General features: G+C 43.0%; 1 long non-coding RNA gene across 3 annotated transcripts in view; it reads right to left on the bottom strand.

The window, feature by feature from the left end:
* Positions 1–3,923: 3,923 nt before the first annotated feature.
* Gm41664 overlaps positions 3,924–14,437 on the bottom strand; it is a 91,831-nt gene continuing 81,317 nt past the window's right edge. For all 3 annotated transcript variants that reach the window (XR_877173.3, XR_001782458.1, XR_001782459.1), the window contains one exon: positions 3,924–5,311. This is a non-coding gene — a long non-coding RNA (predicted gene, 41664). The remainder of the gene's footprint in view (positions 5,312–14,437) is intronic.

The following is a 14,437-nucleotide window of genomic DNA, read 5'->3' as shown; positions in this document are numbered from 1 at the left end:
TTGCTAAGGCAGGCATAGAGGCCTGACCTCCACTGACTAAAGGGGACCTTGTAATGGCTCTGGTCCTCCTGGTGTAGTCCAGTGAGGAATGGGGACCATACCCATCCTGATGTCTTTTTCCTGAAGAGGGGATAGTTTTTGGACATCAACCCCTATGCAGTCAGACTTGTCCCTCAGGGAACCCCAAAAATGTTTTTTAGTTTTTGCTTTATATTCCTGTACAGTGTTTGCCTCAAGAACTTAGATTGCCAGTCAAAGGCAGTTCTGGGTGGCTCCTTTCTACTTGGTCCTGGGGCGGGAGTCCCCTATCTTAGGTTGGGTGGAGATGACCTTTAGGAACACCTTGGATGGAATAACAACCTCGTCTCAAGTCTCTTGATCCTCCATAGCTAGCTTATAATGCACCTGGATAGGTTTTGCTGTCAAATCGTCTATCTGACATTTCACAAAGTTATTAAGTCTATTAAGGGCCCAGGGACAAAAAGAAACAAGCAAAACAATCCAACTAATGGTCCCAAAGTGGAAGGAAGTAGGATTGACAACCACGGAAAGGTTGAAAACCAATTTTTATACCAGCTCTCTTCTCTCTCTCTCTCTCTCTCGCTTGCTCTCTCTCTCTCTTTCTCTGTCTGTCTTTTTTCTAGGCCTTCTTTTACTTTTCTCATGCGTTCTTTGACCATCCCTGTCTTATTTACATAAAAGCAACATTCTTCCCTAAGAGCTGCACACAGCCCTCCCTGCTGTAAAAAGAATAAATCAAATTGGTGGAGATCTTAGAAGTGGCCCAAACAACGTCATTTCTCTCTGAGAGGACCAAGCAAGTGTAATTCCAAGGGAGGTATCTATGATTAGGATATTTGGGTGGAGGCTTTTGAAGGTTGGTGGTTATTCTAGTCAGCCACAGGATCATGAGTATCTTCACCTGGATCAGCATCTGGAAAGGAAATGAGATTTGTCTCAGGAAGAGATGATTGCTCCGTTCTGGACACAGGTGGGTTAACAGTTTTTACTAGCCTCTCTGGTAACCATCTTGGGCCAGCATTTTCTTTGTCATAAATGCAAGCAGACCCTTGTCCCCATATAGGGATGGGATCTGGTCCTTTCCACTGTCCAGTGAAGGGATCTCTCCATTGCACTAATGCATGAGAATCTTGTAACTTAGGATGCCACAGGGGTCAGCTGCTGACCTGCCTTCATTATCCAGGGACAAGAAGTTAAGAACAAAGAGAGCATGATTAAGCCTATTTCTTTTTCTTTTTCTTTTTCTTTTCTTTCCTTTTCTTTTCTTTTGTTTTTGTTTTTGTTTGTTTGTTTGTTTGTTTGTTTGTTTGTTTTCAAGACAGGGTTTCTCTTGTAGCCCTGGCTGTCCTGGAACTCACTTTGTAGACCAGGATGGCCTGAAACTCAGAAATCCACCAACCTCTGCCTCCCAAGTGCTGGGATTAAAGGCCACCACGGCCCGGCTGATTAAGCCTATTTCAAGGTGTCAAGGGGGAGTAAGCATCTGTGACTTCAGTCAATTGCTGAAGTGTATTCTTAAAAGTCTGATTGGCTCGTTCTACAATACCCTGACCCGGAGGATTATAGGGAACACCAGTGACATGTTTAATGTCAAACTGGAACAAAACTGTTGGAACTTGGTTCCTGTATAACCAAGGACATTGTCAATTTGAATAATCTGTGGTTTTTCCCATGGCAGTCATGTACTGTAAAATATGTATTATTACATCATGCAACACCTCTCCAAAAAGGGGACACACATATATAAATCCACTATAGATACAAACTGTGGCATGCACATATCTTAATTTTCCAAAGGAGGGAAGATGGATAACATCCTTCTGCCATTGTTCATTAGGAATGAGTCCCCTAGGGTTAACTGCCAGATGAGGAACCGGCAGCAGAGTGGCACATCCACCATAGGACTTAACAATTTCTCTTGATTGATCTCTATTGACTATTTGGCTTAAGGTAGAAGCATTTAAATGATGCAAAGCATGAGCTCATTTAGCCAAATCTATGGAATCACATAGGGCAGGGAATGCTGCGTGAGGGGCCTCATCAGTCAGGGCATTCCCATGTGACAGAGGACCACCCAGGCAAGAATGGGCTCTCAAATGTCCCACAAAAATGACACTGTCCTTTTAAGAACTAGGGATTGAATCTCCACAAATAACGTGGAAGCAGGCTTAATATAGGGGACTGTCTCTAACACAGGAGTAGAATAAGTCACGTAAGCACCATCAATATACAAACTAAATGGGGTCATTGGTAACATTTTTAAAACCTGAAGAACTACAAAAAATTCCACCAGCTGGGCAAAGGAATATGGGGACTGCACTGAAATAACCTGATCTTGTAAAACATAGGCAGCTTTGCCTGTTGAGGAACCATCTATAAACACCACGGTGCCTTCAAGGAGTGGAGTCTTGGAGGTGACTTGGGGAAAACCAAGGAATGCATCTTAACAAATTGTATAAGGGGATCATTTGGATAATGATTATCTATAATGATCACAAAGGAGGCATAGGCTATGGCCCAATCATCACTAGATTGAAGAAGCCATTCAACTTGATCTGAGGTATAGGAGATAATGATAATATCAGGATCTTTGCCAAAATATTGTCTGGACATTTTCCTTCCTTTGACAATTAGGGAAGCAGACAAGGAATAATAGGTTGCCAAGACCTTACTTGGACTTGAGGGGAGATATACCCATAACAAAGGACATCCCTTTTTGGCGGGAGCCCGGGGCTGCTACCAGAAGACCCCCACCAGAGTATGTGTGGTAATACAGACAATGAAGTAGAGTGGGGCAGGGTAATGAATTTGAAATGAGGTTTGGGAAGATATGGCTTGACTTATCTGCTGCAGGGTTCCCATAGGAATCATAACTTTATTAAACGCACAGAGATCTTGTAAGAGTCTCCACTTGCCGGACTTTTTCTTAACCGTGATCTGACCTGGGTGGGGAGAAGGACGGTCAAGGCCGCCCCTGAGGCCCCAGGCACTGGCCCTGGGCTGAGGGTATTTCCATAGCGGTCACCGCCCCTGGGCCTTAGGCCGCCTCCTTCCTGCTGTCGCTGGGGTATGAGAGGTCCATGTACACCCAGGATTGTGAACAATATACACACCTGCCTGCGCCAGGCTGGAGGGTCTGGAATGGCCCCCACTTTGCTCCTTGCTGCAGGAAAAACCGCGGGCACTCGCCCACCAGCAATCAAAACTGTCCACTGTTGAGTAGGGCTACCACGAACTGTGTGGGTGTTTGCAGAATGCTCCAGCAGTGTGGGACCATGGGTGTAGGGGAAGAGGGGAGTGGGAGAGAGTGCCCATATCCTGCCAGAGTTCTGGTGCTCTTGGCTGGCTGACACAGGAGGGCTGCCTGACGCTTTCCATGTGGCCCCAGGTGGGCATCTGGCTGTGTGAAGCCACTGACCCCACATGGGAGTGGGTGGACAAGTCTCCAGCATCCTATGCTGGATACAGTGGAGGAGCTGAGAACAGAATAGGGGCCCAGGGGCAGCACTAGGCATCAGAGATAAAGGAAGAGGGCAGGGGGAGATGGGGCTCTGAGTGGTTCCCACTCAGGCAAGAGTCTTTAGTCCGGTCCTTCATGATCAGAGGCAGTCTATGGTTTTAGAGCTTTATTGTAAAAAGACAGGAGAAAAGAGAAAAGAGAAAAGGAGAGAGAGAGACTGGCCATGGCCAAGAGGAGAGAAGGGGGAAGGGAAAGAGAGAGAAGAAAGGCTAGAGAGTAAGAAAGCTTAAAGAGAGTGAGGGCTTAGCTTAAGAGAGTGTGGAGGGGCCAAACAGACCCTCTTATAGTGGGCTTGTTATCTTGCTGTTGCTAGGTAACTGTGGGGAGGAGTCTAGCCAGAAGGCCAGAAGCTTGAGACATTGTCTACATGACTGAAAGCCATGAGCCTCTCCTGTGGGGACTGTGGAGGCAGTAACTTCGACAGGAGCCAAGGGTCCAGGAAACATGATCGAATGCCTACTGTCCCATGTAAATGGAAATTATTACCCATCAGGTTCCACCGGCGTCAAGACCTCAGCTCCACTGGAACCAGGCTGTCTGTGCATTGGCAGCACCAGCAGCAGCTGCCACAGACAGAGCAGAAGGGATGGAGGGAACTTTGGGTTGGCTCAGCCAGTTAGCAGTGGAGGAGGATATTTACAGAGCAGGGGTTTTAAATCTCATCAAACTTAAGAATTCCAGGACAGCTGCTAAAAATCAGGAAAACTCTAAAAGCAATACATAGAGGCCCAGATAGTTTTGCAAACAGTTCCCCCTTGTGACTTCTATTACCCTATACAGGGGATACACAGCTAGCTCTGGAAATCACTGCCACCAGAAAAGGCAGCAGAAAATAAATCCACAGTATTCAAATGAATGTCAGTCAGGTCAGATGTGGAGTGGTTTGGAGCAACTGACACAGCCTACACAGAACACATCTCAGTAAGACACATTGCTCTGGTGCAGCAGCGTCTATAGGTGCACATGGAGGCAGGAGCAGGGGGGGAGGTGTTAGATCAAGCCATTTGGCCTCTAGTGACTGGAGAAAATAGGGGAGACCCGTGATACCATCAGCCACAGAAGGCAGAGCAGCAAAGATTCTTCTCTTAAAGGATTATGAGTTACTAGATTAGCTGAAGGAGGATGGGAGACAGATTCTCTAAGAAACTGCTCTTCCAGCAACAGTGATGGTGGAGGAGGGCGAAGGGGGAGGTGGATTTCTTAAGAGATCGTTCTCCCTCAGACACTAAATTCTGGAGATCCGGCCATTCAGGGGTGATTCCAAAAACGTCATTAATAAGGGACCAGTAGCTAAAGGCAGTAACAGGTATTTTTGCAGGTCCAAATGCTTTATAATAATCATTGAAACAATCACCAACTCTGCGCCAGCGTTTCTCATCAATTGTCCCCTCTTGGGGGAACTAAGGACAAATGTCTCCCACAAAATCTAAATATTTTATTAAATCCTTTTTTTAACCCTAGTTCCTTGTTTTGAGTGACTCCTTGAGCCCTATCACAAAAAGTGACTGCTTTGAAAGCTTGTCCCATGTCTTCCAGTATTTCTCCTAAGATCTGCGCCGCTTGACTTATTCCTCCCGGACTGTCTTATGGTGGGTTGGTCCATGGCATCGTGCCAAACTGAAGTCACTTTCTGGTGCTTCTCAAGATGAGCAGATAGGTCTACTCTCTAGTGATGAGCGGTGTTCTCTCCTCTGTGATCCCCTGGAGTCCCTGTTTGGGCGCCAGTTTGCCCCAACAAGCGAGACAGTTGAATAGGGTCTGAGGAACCACCTGTGGAGAGAATGGGGGACAAGAAACATGCCACGCACTCCGGTCGAGTCAGTTTGACAAGCCGAGAGGCTTAAAAGCTGCTCATGAAGCAAAAAGAGTTTCACAGAAACTCACTCCTGGAGTCTGGAGTTCTCTCTAACCCATACATTAATTTTCCATTCCCGCGTTAGTCTAGTGTATGGATCCACGTGCTCTCTTCCAGTATTATCCTATTATAAGTGCCTATTAAGATTAAATTCTGACATAGCTAAAGCCTTAGTGTTCCAACAGTCCTAGAACATCCTTGAGCAAGACCATGGGCTTGAAATTCAGTAAGAATGTAAAAGCTAAGTCACTCCCTTACACAGGAATTTACCATCACTAAGGAAGAAGGAAGTTTCAGACCGAAGGAGAAACCAGAATAGATACTTAGAACTATAGCAGAGTTACACCCATACACACGTATTTACAATGGCCTAAGGGGAAGGTGGACTGTACAATAGACTAAAATAGGAACTTCGGCAAGGGCGTGAAGCCCTTGACTCTGGCTTCTAAGATTAGTGAATCTTAGGTGGAGCCCTTGTTGATCCCAGTTGTTATCAATGAATTCTATCCCAGGTGGTTCCCGTTAGACCTTTTGTGTTTACGTTCCTCTGTTTTATGTAAGATTCCGGTTACCTCATTTGTACCTTGCGAATATGTCACCCAACTTCCTTATTGTCTTCTGCATAAAAAGTCTAATGCTCGATTTGAAAAATACATTCAGATTCCACATGACCTCTCCTGTGTGCGTCTGCCTGTCAATTCATCCTACGCTTTGTCCACCCCCGACTAGAGACCCGTTCCATGCAAAGGGGCCCAGAGGGTCTGCGGCAGTTGGCGCCTGAACAGGGACACCAGAGCGGGTTAGTCTTTATTTCTTTTTCTTTCATTTTTCTTTCTCATCTTTATTTTCTCAGGCAAAGATAAGATCTCGTCGTGACCATGATGCAGACAGACTGATTCGTAGATCAGTTAAGAAAAGAGTAAGTTTTATCATGGGGCAGTCAGAATTGAAAGGGAAGAGGTTGTTTCTATCGGTCTTCAAGCACATGTTGTCTGGAAGAGGCCTAAAGGTCTCAGATAAATTTTATGATTTCATGCAAAAAATCAGTCCCTGGTTTCCAGAGAAGGGAAGCTTGACATTGGAGGATTGGAAGCAAGTAGATAGGATGCTTCCTCCCTCGGAAGGGACTGATGTATTAATAAAACAATTGGCTTGGGAAAACGTGAATACCTTGTGCCAAGACCTGAACAGACCAATCCGTAAAACAAGTTCCCTACAAGATTATATTAAAGCATGTGTAGATGCCTCACCGGCCGTAATTCAGGGGATAGCTTACGCCACAGCAAGGAAAGGAAAGAAATTCGGCGCCTATGTCAGAAATACTTATGGAATTTCATGTTTCGGTTATAAAAAACCGGGGCACCTGAGAAAAGATTGTAAAAATCTCTCAGGAGACAAGAAGAGCATTCCTTTGGGTTCCTTCTAGCGTTGTGACAAACACTGGAGAAGTGAATGTAAACCAAAGTCCCATAAGGATGGGACTCTGCTCACTAGAGAAGTGGGTAAGACAAAGAACTATGGAATTGCATGTTTTGGTTGTAAAAAACCGGGGCACCTGAGTAAAGATTGTAAGAATCCCTCGGGAAACAAGAAGGGCCTTTCTCCAGGTCTCTGTCCAGGCTGTGGTGGAGAAAACTTTGGAGGCATGATTGCAGGTCAAAGTCCCATAAAGATGGGACTCTGCTCACTAAAGAAGTGGGTAAGGCAAAAAACTACAGGGGCAGTCTCTTAGCCCCGTTCAGGAGTTGTGGACCTCATTGTAGGACACAGCCCCAGTTATAAGAAAAACTTCAAGTTGTGGATTCTGATACCTTTAGGTAAAATTAAAAGTTATGGTTAAAGTATGGTTAAAGTATAAAAAGAGACTTCATAAAGGTCAAAATATAGGTCACTTCTTACTGTTACCTTATTTACAACTTCCCAATCTTACATTGTGCCAAACTCGTAGAAAAGGCTTTATTGGAAGTTAAGTCATCTCCTCAAACATATATAATTCATTCTATAGATAGTATTTTTGTTGGTTGCAGAAAATAGAGAGCGTTTTTGCAGATGGTTATAAAATATTTGACAAAGTGTGGACTGATGATGGCTTCAAAAGAGATTCAGCATGGTAAACTTTTAGGCTATTTGAGACATTTAGTGTATAGAGATTGTGTGTTTTCTCAAAAAAAAAAATTGCCCTCAGATTAAATAAATTAGAAGTTTTGGATGCTTGCCAGAAGCTGTTAGAAAATTTTGGATTTTAATCTTGGTTTGACAACCTGACTCATACAAGCAGGAAAGGAAAGGAAAGGATAGAGGAAAATGGATTTTAGAACTCTCTCAGGGACAGAGAGAAATCGGGGGACGCCCTGTTTTATTCTCTCTGGCCCCTACAGGAGAAGTTCTCTACCCTCTTTATATTGTCTAATGTTTGGTGCACCAATCACATGTCAGTTCATGTATGTTTTTGTTTCATTGTCTGAATGATTGTTTTGTTGTCTGAACAACTGTTTTATGTTTCATGTTGAAAAAAAATGGTTAAAACTTTACCTGCTGATTCACTCTCAGTTTGTACAACGGATGCTGAGAGAGGCCCCTCACTTGAGCCAAAAATCAAGCACAGCAGGAGAGGTCCTGCTGAAAAACTTGTTTTTAAAGAAAAGGAGTCTGCAACCTCTTAATTCTAAGGCAAATAAGCTGATAGTTGTTTTTCCTTAAAAATTCTCTGCATTTTTGTGATTATTGTGTTTAGCAAATGACAAACTGCTTTTTTTATCTTATAATTATAGCTATAAAAAGTAAAATTCTTTAATTAATCTAAATTTATAAGATTCGTGCAGCCACTTCATTTGGTTTTTCATTGGTCTTAAAGGTATAAATATAATCTGTATATCTTAGTCATAGAGAATTGGCTTATAAGTTATTTGGGTATGATTAAAAAGGTATAACACTGGTTACAAAGTTAGCTTAAGTAGTAACTCAGGGCTGGAGTCATTTTCAAACAAAAGCACCTGGCATAAACCAGCCCAGAAAACTAGTCCTCTAGAGATACTTCTAAATTGAGATAATATATTATGTAATTCTTATCCTAAAAAGTAGACTTATAGAGATAAGATTTTAAAACAACATCTCTTTAATGGAACATTAAAATTTGCACTGCCATGCATTCATGAATTGGCAGCCAAATTTCATAACGTGATAGTTATGTTTCTAGTATTGATTTTAAAAAGAATAATTGTTTAAAATTTGGTCTTACTTTCCAAAAGTTATAGATATATTCTAATATTGCAAAAGAAACTTTAAAATTCTGGTTAAAATTGCCAGTGTCCCGTTGACTGCAGTTTTCCATTTGATTGAAAGCTTAAGATTTTTAACTCACCTATAATTAAGATTACTACAAGAGTAATCATCTTATGATCACACTAATGCCGCTCACTTTGGCCATTCAGCCATACAAAGCAAGGCAGAGTTAACTAGATATATTCATCTTTGTGCAGAAATTAGACCCTCACACAAACAGTTTGACTATGGTTGCGGCCTTACAGGACCATAAAAGGTTATAAAAGAAAGTGTTTAAGGTATAAGTCATCTTAAGAAAGATTGTCCAAAATCAGAGGCATGTCACCCAACTTCCTTATTGTCTTCTGCATAAAAAGTCTAATGCTCAATTTGAAAAATACATTCAGATTCCACACGACCTCTCCTGTGTGCATCTGTCTGTCAATTCATCCTACGCTTTGTCCACCCGCGACTAGAGACCCGTTCCACGCAGACAAAGGGGCCCAGAGGGTCTGCGGCAGAAACACAAAGAATGGACAGCAAGTCAAAAAATAATCTGATCATGCTGACAAATTTTATTTTTCCCAGGCAGGTTTTATACCCATAGAAGCAGGTTATGGGGATCAGGATGATACATAATTGCTTTGTTTCTGGGGGAATGCACCTGTTCCCAAAAGTAGGATATTGGCTAGGTAAAAAGTTCAGCAGGAGGAACAGAACAGAGTGTGTTGATAGGTACCTGTCCACGAGATCTATAGCAATTTGTACTTAACTGGGGGTAGTACTTTCCTACAGAGGCCTCAACTTTTCCCACAGAAATCTCAACTAAGCTAGTACTTTTCCACTAAGGCCAAGACTTTGTAAGTAAGCACTTATGCCTGACAAGGCAGTTAACATTTAAATAGGGTCACTCCCAACACTTCAGATATGTAGATATTTGAGATTTCTAATTGACTTCCTAAGAGCACACACTGAAAACCTGAGGCCGCCCACACACTCACCACACAACCTGCTGGTGGCACCTGCCCCTCCAGTTTTCTGCACCACCCTGAATTCTGGACAGTCTCCTAAATGATACTAAGGTCTCCAATGGGTCTGTTATCCTGGGTCCTGGGACTTGGGACAGAAGAATTTAAGTGCATCATCATGATTTATTGGTGATCTTGAAATCAAGAACAAAATGAAAATGAAGATGAGAAGATTGGAATCCAGGACCACAAATTCATATGACTAAAAAAAAAAAAAAATATTGGAGCCTACATTAAAAGAAAAGATGTTTGAGTAGATGAGAAGGGAACACTAAGATCTCTAGAGGAAAGGAGCCAATATTCAATATATATTCATGCCTATATTAAGATACTTTATTAAGTTAGTCTACATTAAGATAGTAACAGTTGTCTCAAACCAGAGAGGCTAAGAACTTAGTGTTTATTTGATGCTTGAGGCAAATGTCTCAGCAGTCCTAATCTGGTGCCCCAAACCTGGAAAGTTTCTGGAGAGCCATTGGTCCTTAGTCCATGTGGGAAGCCTGAAAATGTTTCTGAAAGAGTTCACAGCAGCAGCAAAGACACGAATTAACTTGGTGGCCAGAGGAAAGAAGCCAAGTAAGCAAAGGGCAGATACACTTTCTTCTGCTGCCCATGTCCTTTTTTGTCTGAGATGCTACCTGTATTTGGGGACTGGTCTTTTCATCAATTAAGGCAATCAGGACAACTCTCTCAGTGACACCCCCATAATCAGGTGATTCTAACACTGACTTTAAAACTAACCATTGAAAAGAAGGAAATAAGGAGGGAAAAATCCTGGGAAACTGAATTAAAATTAGCATCTGGCTTAGTTTGCCTCCTATTGCTGTAATAAAACAGAGACCAAAAGCAACCAGGGGGAGAAAGGTGACTCGGGGCTTCCACATCCTGATCACAGGCCGTCACTGAGGAAGGCCAGGCTAGAAGTTCAAACAGGAACAATGGAAGGATGCTGCTTGCTGGCTTGGTTCCACTGCATGCTCACCTACTTTGCTTCTACAGTCTAGGGATGGAACCACCCACAAGATGGGTGGGCCCTCCTGTAACAACCAGTAAGCAACAAAATGCCTCCCCAGAGAACCCTACAGGGCAATGGAGGGAATTCCTCAGTTTCGGTTTCCTTTTCCCAGGGAACTCTAGTTTGTGTTGTGTTGTCAAAATTAACCTCTACAGTAGCCAAGAAAAATCATAAGTTATCATATAAATTCTATAGCTACTGTCACAGGAACCTTGTAAAATGAACAAGGCACAGTTTTTCCTCTTAGAAAATGAATTTTGTTAAACTGAATAGATTTTAAAATATTTTGTTATATTTTGTGGGGGGCAGGGGAGTGTGTCACCATGGGTGTTTGGAGGTCAGAAGACAGCTGATAATCAATCTGCTCCTTCAATGTGGGTCCCAGGGTCCAAACTCAGAGTGGTGGCAGTCACCTTTACCTCCTGCGCCATCTAGGCAGCCTTGAATAGATTTATTTCTTAAGCTCACAAACTGACTGCAAAGCACAATGTGTTCAACTCTGTATTCTGTGTGTGGTCATCCAGTGAGAACTGACAGGATTCTCGGCCTCTGCCCTGACATTAGCTGAACTGACGTCAGCTAAATACCACACATCAGAGTGCCTCATATAGCTTGAATTCAGAGTCCTGCTGGAACCCAGTGGACATTGGTCCCCTGAGTTCTGTCAATAACAGGCAAAGATGACATGGACACCTCAGTTCTGAGCTTTTATCCAAGGTGCAGAGAAGCCAGCCTTCCTCTGACAGCTGTTAGCGGTTGTGTCAGTGGAACTGACAGTTTCATTTCTGTGGAAATTGTTTCCATTGTTCACAAAAGTAAAGATGTTTGAGGAGCTCTTTCCACTCCTTGGGGTCTGTTTCTTCAAACATTTTGGGATCTTCCTCCTTCAGATTCTAATTGCTTAATGTGGAAGCAGTGGTGCTTGCAAGGGCATTTTGAGGTGACCAGCAGAAGGCGCCACAGGGACATTTCTGTCAGAGCATTTTGATATGGAGTTTGTACCCTTCCCCAGCCTTGAGCAGGCTGGCTTAGACCTGCTCTGCCACTGCCAGCTAGCCCACCTATGGTGGAGTCTTCCAACCTAGTTAAGGTCTATTGTTCTGCCACATCTCCGGTTTTCTTCAAGACACCACTACCTGCTGAGAAGCTGAACCTGTCTTCCTGAGGCAATCCTGACTAAGCAACAGCCTGGTGACAGAGCAATGAGAGCCCAGCGTGGTAGGGGATGGGCTTTCCCCTTTTTAAGTTCAGACTCAAAAAGTAAACTTTGGACCTTTATCAGTACTTGTCTGGTTCTCATTCTTCTCTCACCATCTCTCTTATACAGCTCCAGCCTTCCTTTTTTGGGAACCCGGCTCATGTAGCTGCAAGTGGCTACAGGTGGTGCCTAACATGGGATCTGAACACAGAAGGACCAACTGAGGGAAACACAGTCTTGGTGGAGCTCCACAGAAAACAAAAGAAGATGATATCTGGCATGGTAAGCAACATATAGTATTCATGCTAGCACTGGCCTTAAACTTCGTCTTTTTGAAATTGCTGCTGTAGGTGTGAAAGGATACAGGCTAAGTTGGGATAGCATTAATCTGATGCACTTAGGGGTTGAGAGTGGAAAATGGGATCAGAAAATTCTAAACAGGCATTTGTCCGCAGCCTTCAAGAGCTGTTTCAGGGGAGAGAAGTAGGGTTTGAAGAACAATTGTTAGAAGACTATTTAGATCAGATAGATTCTTGCTGTCCATGGTTCTGAGGAGAAAAAATTTTAGGTAAGAATGGGAGAGAATTGAAGAAGTTCTGAGAAACACCCAGGCAGATAATTTCACCCTCTGCCTCTGGACACTCATAAGAGATGCTACTGATGAAGAGACCTGGATAGTGCCCAGGGAAAGCTTGAAGAATTTCAGGAAGAATGCCTGCCAGAGAGGGTTTTCTCAGAAAAGAGCCCTCTAAACCCTAAATTAGAAAGGTATAGAGATCCTCATGATGAGCTAACTTTAGATGAAGAAGCTCATTCAGAAAAAGGAGCCGCCAAATATTATGATGAGGATTGACCTCCACCTATGGCCTCTACTGTAAGAGATACTACTCAAATGGACATGCAACTAAGAAAATTAGAGTTTAAAATTAAGTTGCAGAAATTGACTAATGAGCTACAGGAGCTAAAAAAAAAAAAAAAAAGGTGTCAAGTACAGGGAAGAACAGCTATTCTGAGATATACCAATCACCACTAGAAAGAGCTGTTAAGTCAGGCTACAGGGAAAGGGAAGGACACATCTGACATGCTAGCTTTCCCTATAACTGAGATAATTGACCAGCAGAAAAATAGAGTCACACAATATCAGACTTTGAAGTTCAAGGTGATAAAGGAGTTAAAAACAGCTATGGCACAGTATAGCCCTACAGCTCTTTTCACACAAGCATTATTGGTTACTGTGGTAGAGTCAAATTTTAACCCCCCAAGATTGGAAGACTATGTAAGGCTACTTTGTCAGGAGGAGATTTCTTACTTTGGAGTTCTGAATGGCAAGAAGCCAGTAAGAGAACTACCGCTTTGAATGCTCAGACAGGTAAGCCAGATTGGGATACTGACATGCTTTTAGAAGGTCAATATGAAGGCAATGCTAATCAGATTGGGTTTCCTGTTGGAGTGTATGCACAGGTTGCAATGGCTGCCCACCTTGCTTGGAATCAGTTACTGACTAAAGGGGATCTTAGTGGAAGTTTAGCCAGTATTCGGCAGGGCCCTGATGAGCTTTTCCAGGACTTTGTGGATAGGCTTCTAAAAGCAGCTAGTAGTAGTCTTTCAAATCCTTTGCCCATTCTCTCCTTCTCCTTCTCCCTCTCCCTCTCTCCCTCCCTTCCACTCCTTCCCTCTTACTCTGTTTCTCTCTTTCTCCTTTGTGTTCATATGTACATGTATGAATGTGGTATATGTATGTGAATGTGGCATATGTGTATGCTGTCTGTGAGTGTGTGTGTACACAGATGTACTACATATGTGCCAGCATGTGTAGAAGCCAGAATAGGATACTGTGTGTCCTATTCAGCCACACCTCTGCTTATTCCATTGAGACATATCTTTCATTGACCCTGGAAGTAGGCTGGTGGCCAGCAAACACTGCAATTCTCTTGTCTCTTCCCCAGAGTCTGGGGTTACAGCCATACTTGGTTTTTTACAAGACTGTTGGAATCTGAGCCTATACCTAATGTGCATATACCAGTCTCTGTCACCCATTGAACTTGTCAGTCCATTTCTAGCATTATCTTCATATTACTGAGGTGTTTTGGTTGGTTGGTTGGTTGGTTGGTTGGTTGGTTGGTTGATTGATTGGTTTTTCAAGGCAGGGTTATTCTGTGTAGCTCTGATTATCCTGGAACTTGCTCTGTAGACTAAGCTAGCTTTGAACTCAGAGATTCTCCTGCTTTTGCCTCCTGAGTGCTAAGATTAAAGGCGTGTGTGAGTCCTCTGTGTGTTTGAATATTAGGCCCCTCTAGGATACAAGATTTGCAAATATTTTTCCATTCTCAAGATTGATTATTCATATTCTTGATAATGTCTGGATGTAAAATTTTTTTTTAATTTTTATTTAAAAGAACAATTAATTCTTTGAGAATTTTGGACAATAGGTATGGATCTTGTTTATCCCCTTCCCCAAACTCCCAGGTCCACCATCCTTTCCTGCCAACCCAACATTATGTCCTTCTTTTTTCTCTGTGTGTAAACCCACCAAGTCCAG

Source organism: Mus musculus, chromosome 18 (genome assembly GCF_000001635.26).
Source record: "Mus musculus strain C57BL/6J chromosome 18, GRCm38.p6 C57BL/6J".
NCBI lineage: Eukaryota > Metazoa > Chordata > Mammalia > Rodentia > Muridae > Mus > Mus musculus.
The sequence above is the reverse complement of the archived record's forward strand: the minus strand, read 5'-3'. Positions and strand labels throughout refer to the sequence as shown.